Raw genomic sequence first — 23,517 nt, 5'->3', positions numbered from 1 at the left:
ATTGTTGAATTTCAGGATCGATTTTTCTATGTGCACATGATTTTCCAATCATGGCATAAATGTATAAAGGTGTAAAACCATGTGAAGTATGATAATAACGTTAATCAAATGAATATTTAATCTCTCGCTAAAAGGTGAATGCGAATTATTGATCTAATAATCCAAGCACAGAAAATTAAAATGAAAAGATATAAAATCAAATACTCATGACAAAATTCAGTCATACAAAAGCAAATAAATCAGAATACATTTGTATATATCTATTGCAAAGAAAGCATGCAACCCCAAAGTATTCATTGTGCCCTGCTATACCGCCCACTAAAAGCATACAGTAGAATAAAATTAGTGAAATAAAAAGTTCCTACAACCGGAGAAATGAGTGAAGTAGGCAAGTAGTCTACCCCTCAGGATATAGAACGATCCAACATAGTGCTAGTTCCTAAATATGGTACATCAACGATTCCATAAAGGCTAACATTAGCTTCTTATTCACTTAATATAGCAATCATAATAAAATGAGTCCCTCATATAGGGATTGTAATCACTTGTCAAAAAATAGACCAAAATCGAAAAGATAGAATACCGCCCACTGTGTCGTAGAAATGCATTTAATGAAAGTGAAGTTACAATAATATAGATGAACTTATTCTGATAGATGCCCGCATGCATGGCTGCGAGCGAGACAAATAACTAACTATAAACGTGCTGTGTGGCTCAATTTTGTATGGACAATTGAAATGGTTTTTTTTCCTGGCAACAATGAATGTTTCACACAAAAAATTGAAGTGTATTTTTGATCTATTTCAACAAAAAATGTACAGATATACATCCATGGAAAAATCATATCGTGTGAGTAGAATAAAAAATACTGAAAATCAAAGATTTTTCAAAATCAGCCATACAATAGCGAATATATCACAATACAGTATCGTATTTGTATTGCAGAGAATGGATGCAACTCCAAAATATTCGTGATGCCCTCCTATACCCCTGCATCAACAGAGCAAGAACACTACCGGATAGAAAAGAGCAGGTTACAGTTCAGTAAATTAAGTGAAAGAAGTTCTGTGAAAAGACAATTGGAAAGGATGTGTGAGACAAGCAAGCAATCTAGCCCTCGAGATACAGAATAGTACCACTTAGAGCGAGTTTCTAAACCTAGTACAACAATGATTACATAAGGACTAACTCAGCTTCTTAAGCACTAAATATAGCATCCTTAGTAAAATGAGTGACCCGTATAGGGATTGAACTCATATCGCAAAAAAATCTGGTTACACTGTGTTGTACAACTATATCTATTGTTAGAGAAGTTAGAATAAATGAACTTGTTTTCATAGACTCCCACATGCATGGCTGCGACCAAGACAAACAAATAACTATAAGGCCTTGCAACATCAAAACAACGTTGATTTCCTTTCTCCCTGGCCCCGTTTTCTACTAGAAAAAACAACAAATTGATTGAAAAACAACATACATGAACATGTGAATTAGCTAAGGATACAGTCAAGGAAGTTTTTATTCAACACGGATGATGATCGATGTTCAGGAGATCAGCCCTCCTCCATCGGCCTTTTTTTTACCCTTTGTTGCTATGTATTCCACCTTCTTTTCTTGACTATGTTGCTACTTAGATGTGTTAAGACCGGATGTAAACTCGTTATCCTTGTACCGTCTTGATACGATGTTGTGAGACAATAAAAACACTCCTTGTCGGGTTGTTTTTTAAACGCAACTTACAACCATGTCCTTTTTTAAGTGTTGAACCTGATGGTCATTGAGAGAGCGGACATCATTAGAAGCATGTCTTCTATCTTGTCTGTGGGCAGGTCCCACCTTGGAGGGTAAAACAATGAATTTGAACTTGTCCTCCTCGCATGGAGTGAAGGACATCATTAGAAGCATCTCTTCCATCTTGTCTGTGGGCAGGTCCCACGTTGGAGAGTGAAACAATGAATTTGAACCTGTCCTCCTCGCATGGAGTGAAAATCAGTACCCAGTTCCCTATGCCACGAGTGACCTGCTGCCTATGAACTCCCCGAATGAACCAACACCCTTGAGAGAGCACAGAGGGCAGCAAGCTAAGCTAGCATAGAAACGCAAGCAGGAACTCGCTCGATAATTACCATGGGGGGCAGCACCAAGATCGCCTTTGGCGTTCTTGTGTTCCTGCAGGGCGAATCGTGCGTTGTGGCCCGGCACCACGCTGATCCAGGGACGTCCCTCGCCGGCTTCCAGGCAGGAACGATGACGGTGAACGGGTACGAAGAAGGAGATGAGGGCGGCCGGCCGGCGGCCTGCGACGGCGTATACCACAGCGACGGGGATTTCCTAATGACGTTGCCTACGGAGGTATACGTGGTCGGCCCCCCGGAATTACTTGGTAGTACTGATGTATATAGACATATTTTAGAGTCCACATTTACTCATTTTGCTTGGTGGGAACGACGCAAATACACACACGATGAAAACATCTATGAGTCAGCAAGGTCGGCCCAAGCTATATCAACTTTAGGGCAGAACTTTTCACGAGCAAGATTGAAGCAAACTAAAATTAAAAGACATGGCTGGTCCAAGCCGCCTGAGGGCGTCATCAAACCTAATGTCGATGCAGCTTTTGATCAGGACACTGGTACAGGGGGTACGGGAGCAGTGTTGCGTGATGAGGCCGGTTTCTTTGTCGCTGCTTCCTGCAGTGATATACCCTTTGTGGAAGACGCAGCGACGGCAGAGGCTGGAGGACTACGAGATGGCCTCCTACTAGCGAATGAAGTTGGTTGCAACAAAATCTATGTCGAAGCGGACTGTCTGGAGGTAATCGAGATCATGATGAGTGGCGGGAATTCATTAGGACCAGCAGCGGCAATACATGAAGAATGCACTTTCTTATCTAGCAATTTTATCTCTATAGTTTTTAGCCATTGCCCTCGGGAAGCCAATATGGCGGCGGATGTGCTAGCTAAGAACTCGGAGGTGTCTCGAACAATTGTTTGGAAATCGGAGCCCCCGGGTTTCTTAGTGGATGTTTTAACAAACGATGTATCTTTATTCTCACATGAAATATAAACCGCCATGATGGCATTTCCCTCAAAAAAACTGAAATCTATCAAAAGACATATATTTAGTAGCAAAGGGAGTAGATATAGGAAAATACACAGGAGCTCCTGGATGCTCCACATCCCTATACGAAAAATAATCATAAAAAATACCAAAAAAAACTGAAATTTGGGAATATCAAACCTGGTTTCCCAATCTACCCCCATGTGAAATTTTGTGAAAAAATTCCAAAAAACTTATTCATGGGGAAGGAAATACTGTCCGAACAAAAATCTACCCAAACAGTTTTTTTCTATATATAGGAATTTTTTGTCTTTTTTGCCCTGAATACGTTTCCTGGTATTTTTTCATGAAATTTCACACGGGAGTAGATCGGGAACCCACGTTTGATATCCCAAAATCCCATGTTTTTTTCCAAATTTCCCGGTATATTTTTGAATGAATTGTTCGTATAGGGGTGCGGAGCACCCGAGTGCTCCAAATCCTCGTCCGTAGATATAAGCATATTATCCGCTCCCGTCATGCATATGCATGTGCACATGTAGTATTTTATTTTATCAACTATACTCTGCCGTGAAGGCGAGCAAGTAGTAACGACTATGCTGACAAACTATCACTGCTGAGAAGTCGAAAGCGGATTACTTGATTTACGGTGAAAATTTTCATCTTTAAGCCGAGCACCATGTTGCAGTTAGACGTCCGACCAGAGAACGGGAACCTCGCCGGTACTGGTGTCGGTCCCCAAGGCCTTCCACACAGCGGCCGATGTACTGATCTCGTTATCTCCGCAGCCGTCCCCGCAATCGTCCACGACCATGGCCTGCACGGAGGTCCCGATCAATCTCTTGATGCTGATCATCTTTCCGCACCGGAGGCCAGTCCCGTACCACTTTGAAGCCATCGACACGAGGAAGAGGTCGTCATTGTGGTACTGGCCGTCGCAGCTCGCTGGCCCGCCCTCCTCTCCGTTCCCGAAGCCGTTTACCGACATCACCGCCGGGAGGTCGCGGACCTCACTGGCGGTGCATGACACCTGCAGTAAAACAAGAATGCCAAAGATCACCACTACCTTGGTAGTGCTCGCCATGGTAAATATGAGAGTTCCTGCTTGTGTTTATATAAGCTAGTCGTTTGCACTCTCCTTTCCCAGTGTGGTCTCTCTCAGAGTTTATTATATAGGCTCGTGCAGCATCCTGGAGACAAATCGGGCGACGTAGCTACACATGTGCACGCCGACCCGCCCTCGTGTGACTCGTCGGAGAACTAGTCGTCCAGGCCTGCAGACAAAGTAGATTCTCTCCTGTCCACGCTTTAACAAACTCTTGCATTGTTGAGACCACGCTTGTTTTTGGATTTCGTGCATGGACCTAAGGGCAAAATGTAATAGGGAGATAGCATGCCCCTTCTTTTTCTCAATACAGTGTGTTTTGTCGATCGGAATATATAGCTTCGCACACGTTGTTTATGTACGGCATGTGGATGATGGTAGGATCTCATGTTCATTATTTATGGAGGGATTTAATCTAACTGTGATTAGCTAGTGCCGTACATGCATCGGCCGCAAAATTGTCGGCTGTGTACCACTTCTTTTCTTTCGTGTGTCTACCTTCTCTTGCCACGCTCCACCCCTAGGGCAGGGTGTATGAGTGCACTGTTTTAGTGGCGCATGGAACGTCATCGATCAATGGAGGGGCACGTAGACTCCAGCAAAAGATACGTCGCCGTGCATGGATGGAAACACCAGCTCCAACCGCTTAGAGAAACGGATGGATAAAGCATGACTTTAGCCAGCTTGTCGCATGTCCATCGGCGGTGTGCATGCTTTCGTCTCCGACGTGATTGCTTTTGTCGCTTGATATATCCACGTCCGTCCAGAGTCCGAAAAGATAGACATTGATCAGGTAGATAGATCATGCATGGTGGTTGCGCAATCATTTCCCTAGCTAGGCATTCCTGTACGCGCAAGGCTAACTGCAGTACCATGGAAAATCGAACACATAATTGTAAGTATAAAAACCCCATGGCCATAGCAGCGTTGCTACCACACACAACATATCATGGCGCCCGCGTGGTCTTCAACGCTCTCGCCCCTTGTTGCATCCCCCGTCTGCACAAACTTCTCCACGGCAAAGACGACGACGACGCGGTTAGGCTACCTGAGAATTCCGAGCATGGGGTGCTCGCAGATGCTAGGCATGCTGATGATCGGCCTTAAACTTGTTTTAGTTTCTTACTTTTTCTGCCATTTCCCTCAAGTCTTCTCATGCACTATAATAGTTCTGAGTTTTGCCTGAATTTTCCTTGATGGAAAATTCAGGTGGCCTACCATCTCTTCTCCCTAGTGACCAACTGAAAAGAAAACGTATCGCGGTGCATGTCGAAAATGAAACTGAAAACAATGTGATGATCAGCACGGAGGGGTTGCTCCAAGCTCAGCTTGAGCTCTACCACCACGCCATGGCCAGTGGCGGAGCCAGGGGGGGGGGGGGGGGGGGGGGGGGGGGGGCGAGCAGGGGCCTGGCCCCCCTAACGATCGACAAATACTCAGAAGCACGAGTAATCAGCGACCGGATTTGGTGAATATACACGTACTTGGCCCCCCTTAACTCCAATGGAGAGTATAATAAAATCTGAAAAGAAAAAGGCCCATCAGAGAGCCCACACATGGTCACGGCCTGCCTCCTTCCGCTCTCCAACCCGCTAGCTCCTCTGTCGTTGCTTAAAAAAGGCCTCGACATGATTAACGTGTGACCTGAGGCCATTAGTGCTGCCGGCGGCCGCCGCCTCTTGCACTTCTAACTCACGAGGTCGATTAAATCAGTGGAGATCCTCAACAAAAGAAGAAGATTAAATCAGGGGGCACCAGCTGCGCGACAGGCAAATCGTCCTACAGATACAGCCTGTCAATTCTCTAGTGGTTCAGCTCCAAGGTTAGCACTATCAAAGCCCTCTGAATTCTCGTTTAATATGAGTTGAAATTGCACATTCAATTTTAATTATTTTGATGGTGTGATTTACAATGCTAATTCATTTGTAATTTCCTTTGATTGTCTAATCTACGATGTGGTAATGAAGAGTAAAACTAGGTTATCTTCTGATGAAATTATTTATATTTCGATCTTATTGGCAATTGTAAAGGCAAATTTGAATTAATATCAATTTAGCTATGTTTTAGTAGTGTTGACACAAAACAGTACTATAGTACAGGGGAACCTTTTTTTTGCGTTGCACGATTTGTTTTTGCCAACTTGGCTTGCCCCCCCCCTATACCTAAATCCTGGCTCCGCCCCTGGCCATGGCGTACGTCAAGTCTGCCATGCTGAGGGCCGCGGTGGACTTACGCGTCCCCGACGCCATCCACCATCGTGGAGGTGTCGCCACCTTGTCCGACATCGCCGCCAAGGTCGGGATCCAGCCGGCAAAGGTTTCCCACCTCCATCGGCTCATGCGCGCCCTCACCATCCTCGGCATCTTCTCCGTAGACCAGGGCCCCCACGATGATGCCACCGACATGCACTACAAGTTCACTCCACTCTCGCGCCTCCTCGTCGGGGACAGCTCGTGCACCCAGTCTCCCATCGTGCGCGTGCTCGTGGACCCGCTGTCCTTGACCGCCCTTTGCAGTATAGGGGAGTGGTTCACCGACGAGAGAGCGTCAGCCCTGACACTCTTTGAGGTGGCACATGGGTGCACACGGGAGGAGATGACGGCGAAGAAGGGCACACGTGGCATGTTCAATGCTGGCATGGTCTCCGATAGCCGCCTCCTTATGGAGACCATCATCAGGGATCACTGCAACATCTTTGAGGGCGTGGACCTCTCTCGTTGACACCGGCGGTGCCCATGGTGCCACGGCGGAAGCCATCGCTAAGGCGCTCCCCCACATCAACTGCACCGTCTTGGACCTCCCACACGCGATTGCGGGGGCACCTGCCATCAGTAATGTTCAGTTTGTTGCTGGCGATTTGTTTGAGTACGTGCCACCAGCAGACGTTGTTCTACTCAAGGTACACATAGGACACAACATCTAGTTCTTTCCTTCAGTTATTACATCTACTTTGAACGAGATGTGTTCTTCCATTTTCCAGTGGGTTTTATGCTTGTGGCAAGATGAAGATGCTGTCAAGGTACTACGACGGTGCAAAGAAGCAATAATCAGTAGAGGTGCCAAAGGGAAGGTGATAATCGTCGAAGTCGTGATAGACTCCAGCATGTCACGGGATGGTGTTCTTCTTAGGGAGACACAAGTTCTATTTGATGTCCAGATGATGCATGTTGATGGGGGCGAGCGAGACGAGAAGCAGTGGAGGGAGATTTTCCTTGAAGCCGGATTCAGTGATTACAAGATCACTCCAATGCTAGGATTTCGATCCATCATTGAAGTGTACCCTTGATTGCCCGCACACCCTGATAGAAATAAGCAGCATGTATGGTATGTAGTGTCCCTGTTATCGAATAATGCCTTGCGTTGTATTAGCAGACTGTTTACACAATAAATTTTTCAGTAATATTTGTGATACTACTCGAGCAGTTCCATGTCTGCACTTCTTATAAAAGTTATGAAATTAGAAATAGTGTCTTCATCCATATGACAGTCAGAGAATTTTCTTTCTGGTAAGCGACACACAATGGTCTATGCCAGTTTTTCAAGATTTCTTGGAAAAAAACTTGTTGCGCTGTTTGAACCGATCGAGGTAGTTCACTAAATTTGTTGGGTTCTGTATGTTGCCATAGTGGACTAGCCTGTTGGGGTTGTTAGAATAAATCAAATCCAATGCCACCATTGATCTACCGAGGACCAAGCAATCACACGAGCACAACATCAAGATTTGTTAATGGTTCACCATCATGGCTACATCCCCGGGGCCTGACTACGGGCGCTCCTCCTCATGACACCGTTACAATGCCGCACCCCGGCCGCCCGGGCACCGACACACGCGTCGGCTCCCCCTGCGTGCCTGTGCTACTATGTTGGCATAGGTTACTGAAGGAAATATGCCCTAGAGGCAATAATAAAGTTATTATTTATCATGATAAATGTTTATTATTCATGCTAGAATTGTATTAACCGGAAACATAATACATATGTGAATACATAGACAAACAGAGTGTCACTAGTATGCCTCTACTTGACTAGCTCGTTAATCAAAGATGGTTATGTTTCCTAACCATGGATAAAGAGTTGTTATTTGATTAACGGGATCACGTCATTAGGTGAATGATCTAATTGACATGACCCATTCCATTAGCTTAGCACCCGATCATTTAGTATGTTGTTATTGCTTTCTTCATGACTTATACATGTTCCTATGACTATGAGATTATGCAACTTCCGTTCACCGGAGGAACACTTTGTGTGCTACCAAACATCACAACGTAACTGGGTGATTATATAGGAGCTCTACAGGTGTCTCCAAAGGTACATGTTGGGTTGGCGTATTTCGAGATTAGGATTTGTCACTCCGATTGTCGGAGAGGTATCTCTGGGCCCTCTCGGTAATGCACATCACATAAGCCTTGCAAGCATTGCAACTAATGAGTTAGTTGCGAGATGATGTATTACGGAACGAGTAAAGAGACTTGCCGATAACGAGATTGAACTAGGTATTGAGATACCGACGATCGAATCTCGGGCAAGTAACATACCGATGACAAAGGGAACAACGTATGTTGTTATGCGGTCTGACCGATAAAGATCTTCGTAGAATATGTCGGAACCAATATGGGCATCCAGGTCCCGCTATTGGTTATTGACCGGAGACGTGTCTCGGTCATGTCTACATTGTTCTCGAACCCGTAGGGTCCGCACGCTTAAGGTTACGATGACAGTTATATTATGAGTTTATGCATTTTGATGTACCGAAGGTTGTTCGGAGTCCCGGATGTGATCACGGACATGACGAGGAGTCTCGGAATGGTCGAGACATAAAGATTGATATATTGGAAGCCTATGTTTGGATATCGGAAGTGTTCCGGGTGAAATCGGGATTTTACCGGAGTACCGGGAGGTTACCGGAACCCCCCGGGAGGTATATGGGCCTTAGTGGGCCTTAGTGGAAGAAGAGAAGAGGCAGCCAGGGCTGGGCCGCGCGCCCCTCACCCCTAGTCCGAATAGGACAAGGAGAGAGGGGGCCGGCGCCCCCCTCCATCTCTCTCTCTCTTTTCCCACCCCAGAATCCTATTCCAACTAGGAAAGGGGGGGAGTCCTACTCCCAGAGGGAGTAGGACTCCTCCTGGCGCGCCACACCTTGGCCGGCCGGCCCCCCTCCCTTGAACCTTTATATACGGAGGCAGGGGCACCCCTAGAGACACAAGTTGATCCACGTGATCATACTCTTAGCCGTATGCGATGCCCCCTTCCACCATAGTCCTCGATAATATTGTAGCGGTGCTTAGGCGAAGCCCTGCGACGGTAGTACATCAAGATCGTCACCACGCCGTCATGCTGACGGAACTCTTCCCCGACACTTTGCTGGATCGGAGTCCAGGGATCGTCATCGAGCTGAACGTGTGCTAGAACTCGGAGGTGCCGTAGTTTCGGTGCTTGATCGGTCGGGCCGTGGAGACGTACGACTACATCAACCAAACGCTTCCGTTGTCGATCTACAAGGGTACATAGATCATACTCTCCCCTCTCATTGCTGTGCATCACCATGATCTTGCGTGAGCGTAGGAATTTTTTTGAAATTACTACGAAACCCAACAGTGGCATCCGAGCCTAGGTTTTATATGTTGATGTTATATGCACGAGTAGAACACAAGTGAGTTGTGGGCGATATAAGTCATACTGCTTACCAGCATGTCATACTTTGGTTCGGTGGTATTGTTGCATGAAGCGGCCCGGACCGACATTACGCGTACGCTTACGCGAGACCGGTTCTCCCGACGTGCTCTGCATATAGGTGGCTTGCGGGTGACAGTTTCTCCAACTTTAGTTGAACCAAGTGTGGCTACGCCCGGTCCTTGCGAAGGTTAAAACAGCACCAACTTGACAAACTATCGTTGTGGTTTTGATGCGTAGGTAAGATTGGTTCTTGCTTAAGCCCGTAGCAGCCACGTAAAACATGCAACAACAAAGTAGAGGACGTCTAACTTGTTTTTGCAGGGCATGTTGTGATGTGATATGGTCAAGACATGATGCTAAATTTTATTGTATGAGATGATCATGTTTTGTAACCGAGTTATCGGCAACTGGCAGGAGCCATATGGTTGTCGCTTTATTATTGTATGCAATGCAATCGCGCTGTAATGCTTTACTTTATCACTAAGCGGTAGCGATAGTCGTGGAAGCATAAGATTGGCGAGACGACAACGATGCTACGATGGAGATCAAGGTGTCGCGCCGGTGACGATGGTGATCATGACGGTGCTTCGAGATGGAGATCACAAGCACAAGATGATGATGGCCATATCATATCACTTATATTGATTGCATGTGATGTTTATCTTTTATGCATCTTATCTTGCTTTGATTGACGGTAGCATTATAAGATGATCTCTCACTAAATTATCAAGAAGTGTTCTCCCTGAGTATGCACCGTTGCGAAAGTTCTTCGTGCTGAGACACCACGTGATGATCGGGTGTGATAGGCTCTACGTTCAAATACAACGGGTGCAAAACAGTTGCACACGCGGAATACTCAGGTTATACTTGACGAGCCAAGCATATACAGATATGGCCTCGGAACACGGAGACCGAAAGGTCGAGCGTGAATCATATAGTAGATATGATCAACATAGTGATGTTCACCAATGAAACTACTCCATCTCACGTGATGATCAGACATGGTTTAGTTGATTTGGATCACGTGATCACTTAGAGGATTAGAGGGATGTCTATCTAAGTGGGAGTTCTTAAGTAATATGATTAATTGAACTTAAATTTATCATGAACTTAGTCCTGCTAGTATTTTGCAAATCATGTTGTAGATCAATAGCTCGCGTTGTTGCTTCTCTGTGTTTATTTTGATATGTTCCTAGAGAAAATTGTGTTGAAAGATGTTAGTAGCAATGATGCGGATTGGATCCGTGATCTGAGGTTTATCCTCATTGCTGCACAGAAGAATTATGTCCTTGATGCACCGCTAGGTGACGGACCTATTGCAGGAGCAGATGCAGACGTTATGAACGTTTGGCTAGCTCAATATGATGACTACTTGATAGTTTAGTGCACCATGCTTAATGGCTTAGAACCGGGACTTCAAAGACGTTTTGAACGTCATGGAGCATATGAGATGTTCCAGGAGTTGAAGTTAATATTTCAAGCAAATACCCGAGTTGAGAGATATGAAGTCTCCAACAAGTTCTATAGCCAAAAGATGGAGGAGAATCGCTCAACTAGTGAGCATGTGCTCAGATTGTCTGGGTACTACAATCGCTTGAATCAAGTGGGAGTTAATCTTCCAGATAAGATAGTGATTGACAGAATTCTCTAGTCATCATCACCAAGTTAGTAGAACTTCGTGATGAACTATGATATGCAAGGGATAACGGAAACGATTCCCAAGCTCTTCGTAATGCGGAAATTGACGAAGGTAGAAATCGAGAAAAACATCAAGTGTTGATGGTAGACAAGACCACTAGTTTCAAGAAAAGGGCAGAGGGAAGAAGGGGAACTTCAAGAAGAACAGCAAGCAAGTTGCTGCTCAAGTGAAGAAGTCCAAGTCTGGTCCTAAGCCTGAGACTAAGTGTTTCTACTGCAAAGGGACTGGTCGCTGGAAGCGGAACTACCCCAAGTGATTGGCAGATAAGAAGGATGGCAAAGTGAACATAAGTATATTTGATATACATGTTATTGATGTGTACTTTACTAGTGTTTATAGCAACCCCTCAGTATTTGATATTAGTTCAGTTGCTAAGATTAGTAACTCGAAACGGGAGTTGCAGAATAAACAGAGACTGGTTAAGGGTGAAGTGACGATGTGTGTTGGAAGTGGTTCCAAGATTGATATGATCATCATCGCACACTCCCTATACTTTCGGGATTAGTGTTGAACCTGAATAAGTGTTATTTGGTGTTTGCGTTAAGCATGAATATGATTTGATCATGTTTATTGTAATACGGTTATTCATTTAAGTAAGAGAATAAATTGTTGTTCTGTTTACATGAATAAAACCTTATATGGTTACACACCCAATAAAAATAGTTCGTTGGATCTCGATCATAGTGATACACATAATCATAATATTGAAACCAAAAGATGCAAAGTTAATAATGATAGTGCAACTTATTTGTAGCACTGCCGTTTAGGTCATATTGGTGTAAAGCGCATGAAGAAACTCCATGCTGATGGGATTTTGGAATCACTTGATGCTTGCGAACCATGCCTCATGGGCAAGATGACTAAGACTCCGTTCTCCGGAGCGAGCAACTGACTTATTGGAAATAATACATACTGATTTATGCGGTCCAATGAGTGTTAAGGCTCACGGCAAGTATCGTTATTTTCTGAACTTCACAGATGATTAGAACAGATATGGGAATATCTACTTGATGAAACATAAGTCTGAAACATTTGAAAAATTCAAAAAAATTCAGAGTGAAGTGGAAAATCATCGTGACAAGAAAATAAAGTTTCTACGATCTGATCGTAGAAACAAGTATTTGAGTTACGAGTTTGGTCTTCAATTAAAACAAAGTGGAATAGTTTCACAAACTCATGCCACATGGAACACCACAGCATAATGGTGTGTCCGAACGTCATAACCATACTTTATTGGATATAGTGCAATCTATGATGTCTCTCACCGATCTACCACTATTGTTTTGGGGTTATGCATTAGAGACAGCTACATTCACGTTAATAGGGCATCATCTAAATTCGTTGAAACGACACCATATGAACTATGGTTTGGCAAGAAACCTAAGCTGTCGTTTTTTAAAGTTTGGGACTGTGATGCTTATGTGAAAAAGTTTCAACATGATAAGCTCGAACCCAAATCGGAGAAGTAAATATTCATAGGATATCCAAAGGAAACTATTGGATACACCTTCTATCACAGATCCGAAGGCAAGACTTTTGTTGCTAAATTCGGAAACTTTCTAGAGAAGGAGTTTCTCTCGAAAGAAGTGAGTGGGAGGAAAGTAGAACATGATAAGGTAATTGTACCTTCTCCCTTATTGGAAAGTAGTTCATCACAGAAATCTATTCCTGTGACTACTACACCAATTAGTGAGGAAGCTAATGATGATGATCATGTAACTTCAGATCAAGTTACTACCGAATCTCGCAGGTAAACCATAGTGAGATCCGCACCAGAGTGGTACTGTAATCCTGTTCTGGAAGTCATGTTTCTAGACCATGACGAACTTGCGAACTATGAGGAAGCGACGATGAGCCCAGATTCTGCAAAATGGCTTGAGACCATGAAATCTGAGATGGGATCCATGTATGAGAATAAAGTATGGACTTTGGTTGACTTGCCCGATGATCGGCAAGCAATTGAGAATAAATGGATCTTCAAGAGGAAGACGGACGCTAATAGTAGTGTTACTATCTACAAAGCTAGAATTGTCACAAAAGGTTTTCAACAAGTTCAAGGTGTTGACTACGATGAGAGTTTCTCACTCGTATCTATGCTTAAATCTGTCCGAATCATGTTAGCAATTGCCGCATTTTATGAAATCTGGCAAATGGATAACAAAACTGCAATCCTTAATGGATTTCTTAAAGAAGAGTTGTATATGATGCAACCATAAGTTTTTGTCAATCCTAAAGGTGTTAACAAAATATGCAAACTCCAGCGATCCATCTATGGACTGGTGTAAGCATCTCGGAGTTGGAATATACGCTTTGATAAGTTAATCAAAGCATATAGTTTTATACGGACTTGCGGTGAAGCCCGTATTTACAAGAAAGTGAGTGGGAGCACTACAACATTTCTGATAAGTATATGTGAATGACATATTGTTGATCGGAAATAATGTAGAATTATTCTGCAAAGCATAAAGGAGTGTTTGAAAGGAGTTTTTCAAAGAAAGACCTCGGTGAAGTTGCTTACATATTGAGCATCAAGATCTATAGAGATAGATCAAGACGCTTGATAAGGTTTTTCAATAAATACATACCTTGACAAGATTTTGGAGTAGTTCAAAATAGAACAGACAAAGAAAGAGTTTCTTGCCTATGTTACAAGGTGTGAAATTGAGTAAGACTCAAAGCCCGACCACGGCAGAAGATAGAAAGAGAATGAATGTCATTCCCTATGCCTTGGTCATAGGTTCTATAAAGTATGCCATGTTGTGTACCAGATCTATTGTATACCCTACCACTGAGTTTGGCAAGGGGGAGTACAATAGTGATCTAGGAGTAGATCACTGGACAGCGGTCAAAATTATCCTTAGTGGAATAAGGATATGTTTCTCGCTTATGGAAGTGAAAAAATGTTCATCGTAAAGGGTTACGCTGATGCAAGTTTTGACACTAATCTAGATGAATCTAAGTCTCAATCTAGATACATATTGAAAGTCGGAGCAATTAGCTAGAGTAGCTCCGTGCAGAGCATTGTAGACATAGAATTCGAGAAAATACTTATTGATCTGTATGTGACAGACTCGTTGACTAAAATTATCTCACAAGCAAAACATGATCACACCTTAGTACTCTTTGGGTGTTAATCACATAAATGATGTGAACTAGATTATTGACTCTAGTAAACCCTTTGGGTATAGGTCACATGACGATGTGAACTATGGGTGTTAATCACATGGTGATATGAACTCTTGGTGTTGAATCACATGGCGATGTGAACTAGATTATTGACTCTAGTGCAAGTGGGAGACTGAAGGAAATATGCCCTAGAGGCAACAATAAAGTTATTATTTATTTCCTTATATCATGATAAATGTTTATTATTCATGCTAGAATTGTATTAACCGGAAACATAATACATGCGTGAATACATAGACAAACAGAGTGTCACTAGTATGCCTCTACTTGACTAGCTCGTTAATCAAAGATGGTTATGTTTTCTAACCATGGACAAAGAGTTGTTATTTGATTAACGGGATCACATCATTAGGTGAATGATCTGATTGACATGACCCATTCCATTAGCTTAGCACCCGATCGTTTAGTATGTTGCTATTGCTTTCTTCTGGACTTATACATGTTCCTATGACTATGAGATTATGCAACTTCCGTTTACCGGAAGAACACTTTATGTGCTACCAAACATCACAACGTAACTGGGTGATTATAAAGGAGCTCTACAGGTGTCTCCAAAGGTACATGTTGGGTTGGCGTATTTCGAGATTAGGATTTGTCACTCCGATTGTCGGAGAGGTATCTCTGGGCCCTCTCGGTAATGCACATCACATAAGCCTTGCAAGCATTGCAACTAATGAGTTAGTTGCGAGATGATGTATTACGGAACGAGTAAAGAGACTTGCCGATAACGAGATTGAACTAGGTATTGAGATACCGACGATCGAATCTCGGGCAAGTAACATACCGATGACAAAGGGAACAACGTATGTTGTTATGCGGTCTGACCGATAAAGATCTTCGTAGAATATGTAGGAACCAATATGGGCATCTAGGTCACGCTATTGGTTATTGACCGGAGACGTGTCTCGGTCATGTCTACATTGTTCTCGAACCCGTAGGGTCCGCACGCTTAAGGTTACGATGACAGTTATATTATGAGTTTATGCATTTTGATGTACCGAAGGTTGTTCGGAGTCCCGGATGTGATCACGGACATGACGAGGAGTCTCGAAATGGTCGAGACATAAAGATTGATATATTGGAAGCCTATGTTTGGATATCGGAAGTGTTCCGGGTGAAATCGGGATTTTACCGGAGTACCGGGAGGTTACCGGAACCCCCCGGGAGGTATATGGGCCTTAGTGGGCCTTAGTGGAAGAAGAGAAGAGGCAGCCAGGGCTGGGCCGCGCGCCCCTCACCCCTAGTCCGAATAGGACAAGGAGAGAGGGGGCCGGCGCCCCCCTCCTTCTCTCTCTCTCTTTTCCCACCCCACGAATCCTATTCCAACTAGGAAAGGGGGGGAGTCCTACTCCCAGAGGGAGTAGGACTCCTCCTGGCGCGCCACACCTTGGCCGGCCGGCCCCCCTCCCTTGAACCTTTATATACGGAGGCAGGGGCACCCCTAGAGACACAAGTTGATCCACGTGATCATGCTCTTAGCCGTGTGCGGTGCCCCCTTTCACCATAGTCCTCGATAATATTGTAGCGGTGCTTAGGCGAAGCCCTGCGACGGTAGTACATCAAGATCGTCACCACGCCGTCGTGCTGAAGGAACTCTTCCCCGACACTTTGCTGGATCGGAGTCCGGGGATCGTCATCGAGCTGAACGTGTGCTAGAACTCGGAGATGCCGTAGTTTCGGTGCTTGATCGGTCGGGCCGTGGAGACGTACGACTACATCAACCAAACGCTTCCGTTGTCGATCTACAAGGGTACGTAGATCATACTCTCCCCTCTCGTTGCTGTGCATCACCATGATCTTGCGTGAGCGTAGGAATTTTTTTGAAATTACTACGAAACCCAACAGTTACATCATGTGTCTAGCCACACTATATATGAGAGGCCTAGGATACAAGTGTCCTATTAGGACACAACTCCTACCCTATCTATACACAGTTCAAAACCAAATCCAACTGTAACCTAACTTTTACAATAATATTCGACACAACTTTAACAAACTCCACCTTGCCGAATATTCTCCACCATCTTGGGTTCATCCATGCGTTGAATCTCCATGTACAATGGACTTGAGATATGCCATGAGCACCGCTACTATTCCCAGACTCCATGTGACTCCACCTGCAACTTTGTGCTTCCTCATTACTCTATTTTGTGCTTCCAACCTCTGGAGAATCCGTTCAATGACATCACACACCGACCGCTGTCTGCGTGAAAGTGAACAACTCACATATTAGACGCCATATCTAAGAGTTACCTAAACTCAACATTATCGCTCTTTCTTGACTACTTGTCTGAAACTTGAAAGAATTTCACGGTCGCCCTGTGTCATTCTGAGTCAAATTCGCAGTTGTTTCATCTTTTTTTCCCGGTTACTCTTTGACATATCCCACAGCTACAGCACTCTGCCTTCTTCTATATTTGTCATCTGCACTTTGCCATGTGCACCGAACACCATAGAATATACGGCGATGTACTCTCTTAGCTTTTGACAATTTTAGACTCTCCGCCACTTCCTCAGATTCTCCATAGTCAACTCCTGTCCATCTTCCGGCATCGATAGACCCAGTCACCCTTGAATCTGGTACTCGTCAACACTGCTTCAGCACCCCTACATAATTTGTCTGACCACATGTCTGAACATCAGTGCCTTGGCCTGTTGCTGTGTCCCGTGCTTACCGCACGCCTCGCCGCTATCACCGCGCCGAGCCTCTGTTGTCTTGGTCGAGTCTCCCGGCTAGCTAGCCACACTGCCTCAACCACCACTGCAGAGAACCACCGATCATCATCGACCGATGCCGAGTATCACGTCTCCATCCGACCACTGGTATCCAGTCCGACCAATGCATAGCCAGCAACTTTCATGTCCAATACGCTGTGCAAATCCTCGAAACCGACCCTTTTTTTCCAACAAATCACGTGTCTACTTCAAGCTTGGTCTACTTGCTTTTGCAGCTCTTGGCTGAGCCTCCGTATGCATGCATATCGCTGCTCCATCCTCTCCCTACGCCTGCGCGCACCACCAGCGGGCCTTCGTAAATCCCAGCTGGACCACGAGCTGTCCCGAGCTAGGCCTCCGCTTCGAAAAGCCTGCCGCATGTGGGCCGCCCAGCTCTTGGGCCGCTAGCAGGTGCACCGCCTCACGCCCTCTCGACTGGTACGACCCCAGCGCCTGGGAAGCCGCCTTGTACGCGCCGCTGCGGAGGAGTCCTAGTGCTACACGCTGAACACGCCGCCACACAGATCAGATCTGACTCCTGCACGTCCATCGATTCGGCCTCGAAGAGGTTTGCCAAAAAACACGTCACATGTATCAGCTGCCTCACGATCGATAATCCAACTCCAAGTCGCTCCAGCTGCTGGCCATCGAACCGAGCTTCGAACTTGACGACAACTGCGACTTATTTGTAATCGATCCGTGAATCCGCTTCATCTCTAGAATGCTTTATACACGACGATCTCCGATCGCTGCCGCACGTACGTCGTGCCCCACAGCCACCGGTCTTCATTGTTCTCCTCTAAATCAACTTCCGCGGCCTCTTAGAAACCTTACTCATGATACCACTTGTTAGAATAAATACGAGACCACCATTGATCTACCGAGGTCCAAGCAATCATACAAGCACGACATCGAGATTTGTTAACGAGGTTCATCATCATGGCTACATCTCCGGGGCCTGACGAAGGGCGCTCCTCCCCATGACACCGTTACAATACCGCACCCCGGCCGCCCGGGCGCTGGCACACGCGCCGCCCCCCTGCGTGCCTGTGCTACTATGTTGGCATAGGTGACATCGTGTGTCTACCCCCACTATATATGAAAGGCCTAAGATACAAGTTTCTTATTAAGACACAACTCCTACCCTATCTACACACAGTCCAAAACCAAATCCAACTGTAACCTAACTTGTACAATAATATTCGACACAATTCTAACAAGGGTCATGCGGGATTTTCTTCCAACCTGCTATTTGGTTTGTCCTAACATTGACAAGGGAAGGAGGACGAAGTATCATCGTCACCAATTTCTCCTTTAATAATAAAGATATTAGAATATTTTGTTATTATATGAACAATATAAGTTAATGTTTGAATTGCGAGCATTGAAATTTGGATGACTACTAGTAGGTCTCTTTAGACGCGTATGAACGCCTTGCCACGCCTGTAATACCATAGGCTAATTTTATAGTTGATCCACATCGATGAATAGTATTTCACAGGCTTCATATGGATAACGATGAAATAGTTCATCACATCGCCTTTTCATATACTTGCAGTGTTACCAATTTAATTCCCTTCCTATCTTACTTATCTGAACTAAATCAATTTTTAAAATTGGGCAATATGCTTTCTGATACAACTTTTATAAATTAGTAAATCAGAACAACTAAAAACTGAGCCAAAAAGATATCATCTCACTAAGAGAACAAAATATGAGTTGCCCAAGATGAAAAAAGATACTCTGTCCATCTCAAAATGTTAAGTGATATTTTGGCCAAGCGTACAGGAAAAAAATATCAGCATCTATAACACCAAACCAGTACGTACCAATAGATATGTAATAAAATATATTGACAAGTGTATATAGGTCCTATTTTAGAGGTTATATTTTTTCTACAAATCTGCCAAACTTTAAAAAGTTAGACTTGAAGACAATCCAAATATGAGTTACATTTTAGGATGCAAGAAGTAACCAATAGTGATGGAAACCAGATTAATGCAGCGCTTTGACTCGGTTTGGGCCCGTTTAGTTTTAAGCTAACTTTGCCATAGTTTACCACACAATATTTGCCAAGTTTTCCTAACCTTAAATGCACAATTATTAGTCACGCTTTGGCCTACCAAAGAGATCTATCACCACACTTTTTGTGTGGATGACTTACATGGCTTGGTTTTCATATAGAGAATATTGCCTAAGGTGTAGCTGTAACAAACACCGACCTAACTTGAACAGACTTGCCTAACATGAAGTGTGCCTACGAGGAAAGCAACTTGTTAACATGCAACTTCTAGTACTTCATCCCTTGTAGTTAACCTGCAACATGAAAGAAAATGTCATACCATTATCAGGGAATGGAAACGAAAAATAAGATGGAAAAAAATATAGGACAGGCAACACTTGAGCTTATTTTTTGGGGTTCAAAACAGTAGTAGGAAAGAACCGTTTAGCTAGAATAGTTACCTTTGGATTAGTCATGCTTTCCCTTGACATTGTAAGTGCACATATTTTTCTTGACACAGTTGATCAAAATGTCAGCAGAGTCAATACCTAGGTAAAACCCATCACATGTGAATATCTTAGGAGTTCATAGAAACTGAAAAGGAAAAACAAAACGCACTTAACAATGCAGAGCATGAGAAGAACTTCTGAATTTACCTGCAAGATACGCTCCATGGACATAGCCATTGTACTTTTCGCTCGTGTGCTCACCAGTGAAGTAAACCCTCCCAACGGGAGCCTGGGAAAAAGGAAAATACAAATAATCATGTTAATACAAGTGTAGGGCGAGTGAAATGCAGGGAAGATGTATATATAGTTGTACCCGAATGAGGTCGTATTCGTAACGGTTAACGCTAGGCCAGTTGGAGAAGGTGCCTTTGAAGAACCTGTTGGACCACCACCTCCGCACGAGGATCTCGGTGGCGTCCCGCACATCTTTCCCAGGGAACATCTTCCTCAGCACCTCCATCGCCTCCGCCATGGTCTGGTTGTCTGATTGTTGCTCGATCCTCCTCGACTCGTCGTCGCTAACTGTCACGAGCAACACGTCTGACCCTGGGTACTCCTTCTTGAACTGTTGCCATACCGGATAGTACCCTCGCCTATCACTAGCATAGAGGAAGAATTCCTTGCCAGGCGCCTCTGGCCAGAACCTCCTAGGGAACTTGAGGAAGATCTTGGTGTACACGGCCATGTTGAACTGATAGATGGACATTATCTTCCACCAAGGCAGCTCCGGGTAACCGGGTTGAACCGTACGAGGTCAGTCTGCAGAACACCGAGGCTAGCCGAAACTATGACATAGTCAGCCTAGTACACCTCCTTGTTGTCCTCAGTCTTCACCATGACGCTGTTTGGTAAGTAGGTGATCTCCCGCACCACCGTGTTTAGTTTGAGCCGCGGGTCGACGATGGCGCCGGATTTGCGGTCTGTCTTGAGGTACTGTTCAGCAGTGTGGTACACGACGGACTCCACGATGGTCGGCCACAAAGTAGACGTCGTTGCCGAAGTTTTTGAACGTCGCCAATGGCTGTCTCCAGCCGTTGGCTCCCCAGGGGGCGCCTAAAATCGCCGCCTGGGGGTGAGCCGGCGCAAAAATTGGGCCTGGGGGCGAGTTGGTCCCCAACCGCCGGTCCCAGGACCGCCCCCAGGCACGTTTTAAAATAAAAGAAGTTCGGCGAAATTCGGCTTAAACACGATAAAATTCGGCCAAACATGATAAATTTCAGCACATTTCGGCAAAGTTCGTGGATTTTCATTGCATAGCACATATACATAAACTAATCTAAAGGAAAAATGGGCTGAAGTCGCCGCCGTCGCCGCCATCGTAGTCGTCGGCCTTCTCCTCCTTGACGCGGGTGCCCCTGCTGGACCCTTGCCCGGCGTCGCCATGGCGGACTGGTGGCGGCGCATCGTCGTCGTCGTCGTCGCTGTCGCAGATGACGACGACTCCGCCTTCATCGCGGCCGCGTCGACGCTCCGCAAAGCGAAGCAGGGCGGCGCGCTGGCGCTCCTTCGCCTTGTCCAGGCGCTCCTTCTCTATCGCTATGGAGTCCCTGCGCGCCCATTCCAGGGCCGCGTCGTCGTCGTCGAGCTCCGTCGTCACCGGCGCAGCCGGCTCCTTCACCGGCGCGAGCCCCGGCTCCGTCTTTGGCTTGACGAAGCGCGGAGGAGGAGCCGACGAGTAGGCGCGCCGGCCGCCCTCGTTGATGACGATGCCGGCGCTGCGAGTGCGCCGGCCGAGCGGCGTCTCCGCCGCGGGCTCGGCCTTGACGCCGAGCAGGGCCGGAGTGCCGGAGGAGTGCGATCAAGATCGGGAGGAGGAAGAAGAGGAGGAGGACCCGAACCTCCTTGGCGCCCATAACTCTTTTGTATATGTAATTTGGCTCTTGGAGGCTGCGGTGGTTACCATTTGCTAAAACATATGGATTTCATTATTTACTACTTCAAGTCACATAATTGTGGTCATTTGATGGAATGCACTTTCTGGACTAAAATATAATGGAAGGGAAAGGTATATGATAAGTTTTTTTTTCAGACCTTGGTGGAAACATGTACATACAGGGAGGGGCAAGTGGAAAGGGTGAGCTTGAGACATCAGCTGACTTTTAGGTGTATAAGTGAGAATTTCAATCCCACGCTCCCTTCTCCAAATTTTCAAAATGTCAACGGTGCAAGTTCAGACTGGTTAAAAGAAGATGAACTGTATACGTACTGGTAGTTGAGGCGTTGCATGGCCATGACAGACATGTCCGGCTGGCCACTGCGGTGCAAAGCACCGGAGAGCTTGCTGCCTCTATCCGCCACTTCATCCACCCTCTCGATTATCTTCTCGACGAGTTTCTCATCGTAGAGACCACCGCAAGCATATACTCTTGCTTATAGGTGTTGCCGGCGAGGTGACTGAAGTCAGAGCGGAAGGTCCTGAGGTTGAGGCCTCCGGTGTCATTTGCCATGGTCCAGATGGGGTTCATCTCGTCCCCGTTCACCCCTTCAACCCAGTTGGCCTCCATCTTCACGTTCACCCCAGCGAACTTGGTCTTGTGGATGCGCCCGCCCATGCGGTCCGTCGCCTCCAGGATCACCAGGTCGGTTATCCCGGCGCCTCTTCCCAGCCGAGATCCCTAAAGCATATACATATGACGGTTAGTAATGTATATATATGTTGTATGCACAATAACTTGCATCTGTGCTCTTCGCAAAAAAAATAACTTGCATCTGTGCATTACTTACGTGGCCTCAAAACAGCCCACTCACAATGATTTCACTTTTTTCTTTCTCTTCGATAACATTTTTTACCGTATTACGGTGGTCCAAACCCATTCAGATAACATATATTATAGACCTTTTGCAGGTCAACAACATTTTAGTACCACAGTGTGTATAATTTTCGGGGTTTTTTGTACATGATAATTAATACTTCATTTTTTGCAAAATAAAAAATACTCTAAATGACAGAGTTTATTTAAAAAATTCTCATTTTAGATACTAAAAGTGAAGCCAAAAATCTGAAAAGAATTATATACATTGTAGTACAAACGTGCATCATGTGTTGTTTGAGAGAGAGAGAGAGAGAGAGAGAGAGAGAGAGAGAGAGAGAGAGAGAGAGAGAGAGAGAGCGCAAAATAATAATTAATGGCCAAATAGAATGTCCGAGCATGATGCCTGCGTGTAGTGACGTGTTGCAACTATCCCGTGTCCAATGTATGTGTGTAGTAGTGCATAGCTATATATAGGATCTTACAGGACATGCCAGCACCGACGATGATTTCTCTGGGACCGGCGGCGGTGCCCAGGGAGGCAGCTTGTGCTAGTACGACGAGCACCAAAGCCATGGCTGTATGTGTCAAGCACAATAACTTGCGTCCGTTACGTGCACAGAAACCGGCTGCCTGCGGCTTCATCCTCTTTTGCACCCTTCTCTCTCTCGCCCTCTGTTCCTTACACAGCTTAGATACTTGCTAGATTGCTACTAGCTTGTCTTGAACGATAGTGTGGTCCCTCGGCCGTTGTGTATATAAAGAGACACGGTGCAAGACGCAGCGGGACTGGGGTCGTTTAATTTGCTTTCTAG

At 45.3% G+C, this 23,517-nt stretch overlaps 2 pseudogenes; one reads left to right on the top strand and one right to left on the bottom strand.

The window, feature by feature from the left end:
* The first annotated feature begins 5,593 nt into the window (after positions 1 to 5,593).
* On the top strand, positions 5,594 to 7,523 carry LOC123131349 (acetylserotonin O-methyltransferase 1-like; annotated as a pseudogene).
* A 12,388-nt stretch (positions 7,524 to 19,911) lies between these two features.
* On the bottom strand, positions 19,912 to 23,278 carry LOC123131348 (polyamine oxidase 1-like; annotated as a pseudogene).
* Between the last annotated feature and the right edge of the window lie 239 nt (positions 23,279 to 23,517).

This window comes from Triticum aestivum, chromosome 6A (genome assembly GCF_018294505.1).
Source record: "Triticum aestivum cultivar Chinese Spring chromosome 6A, IWGSC CS RefSeq v2.1, whole genome shotgun sequence".
Classification (NCBI taxonomy): domain Eukaryota; kingdom Viridiplantae; phylum Streptophyta; class Magnoliopsida; order Poales; family Poaceae; genus Triticum; species Triticum aestivum.
The sequence above is the reverse complement of the archived record's forward strand: the minus strand, read 5'-3'. Positions and strand labels throughout refer to the sequence as shown.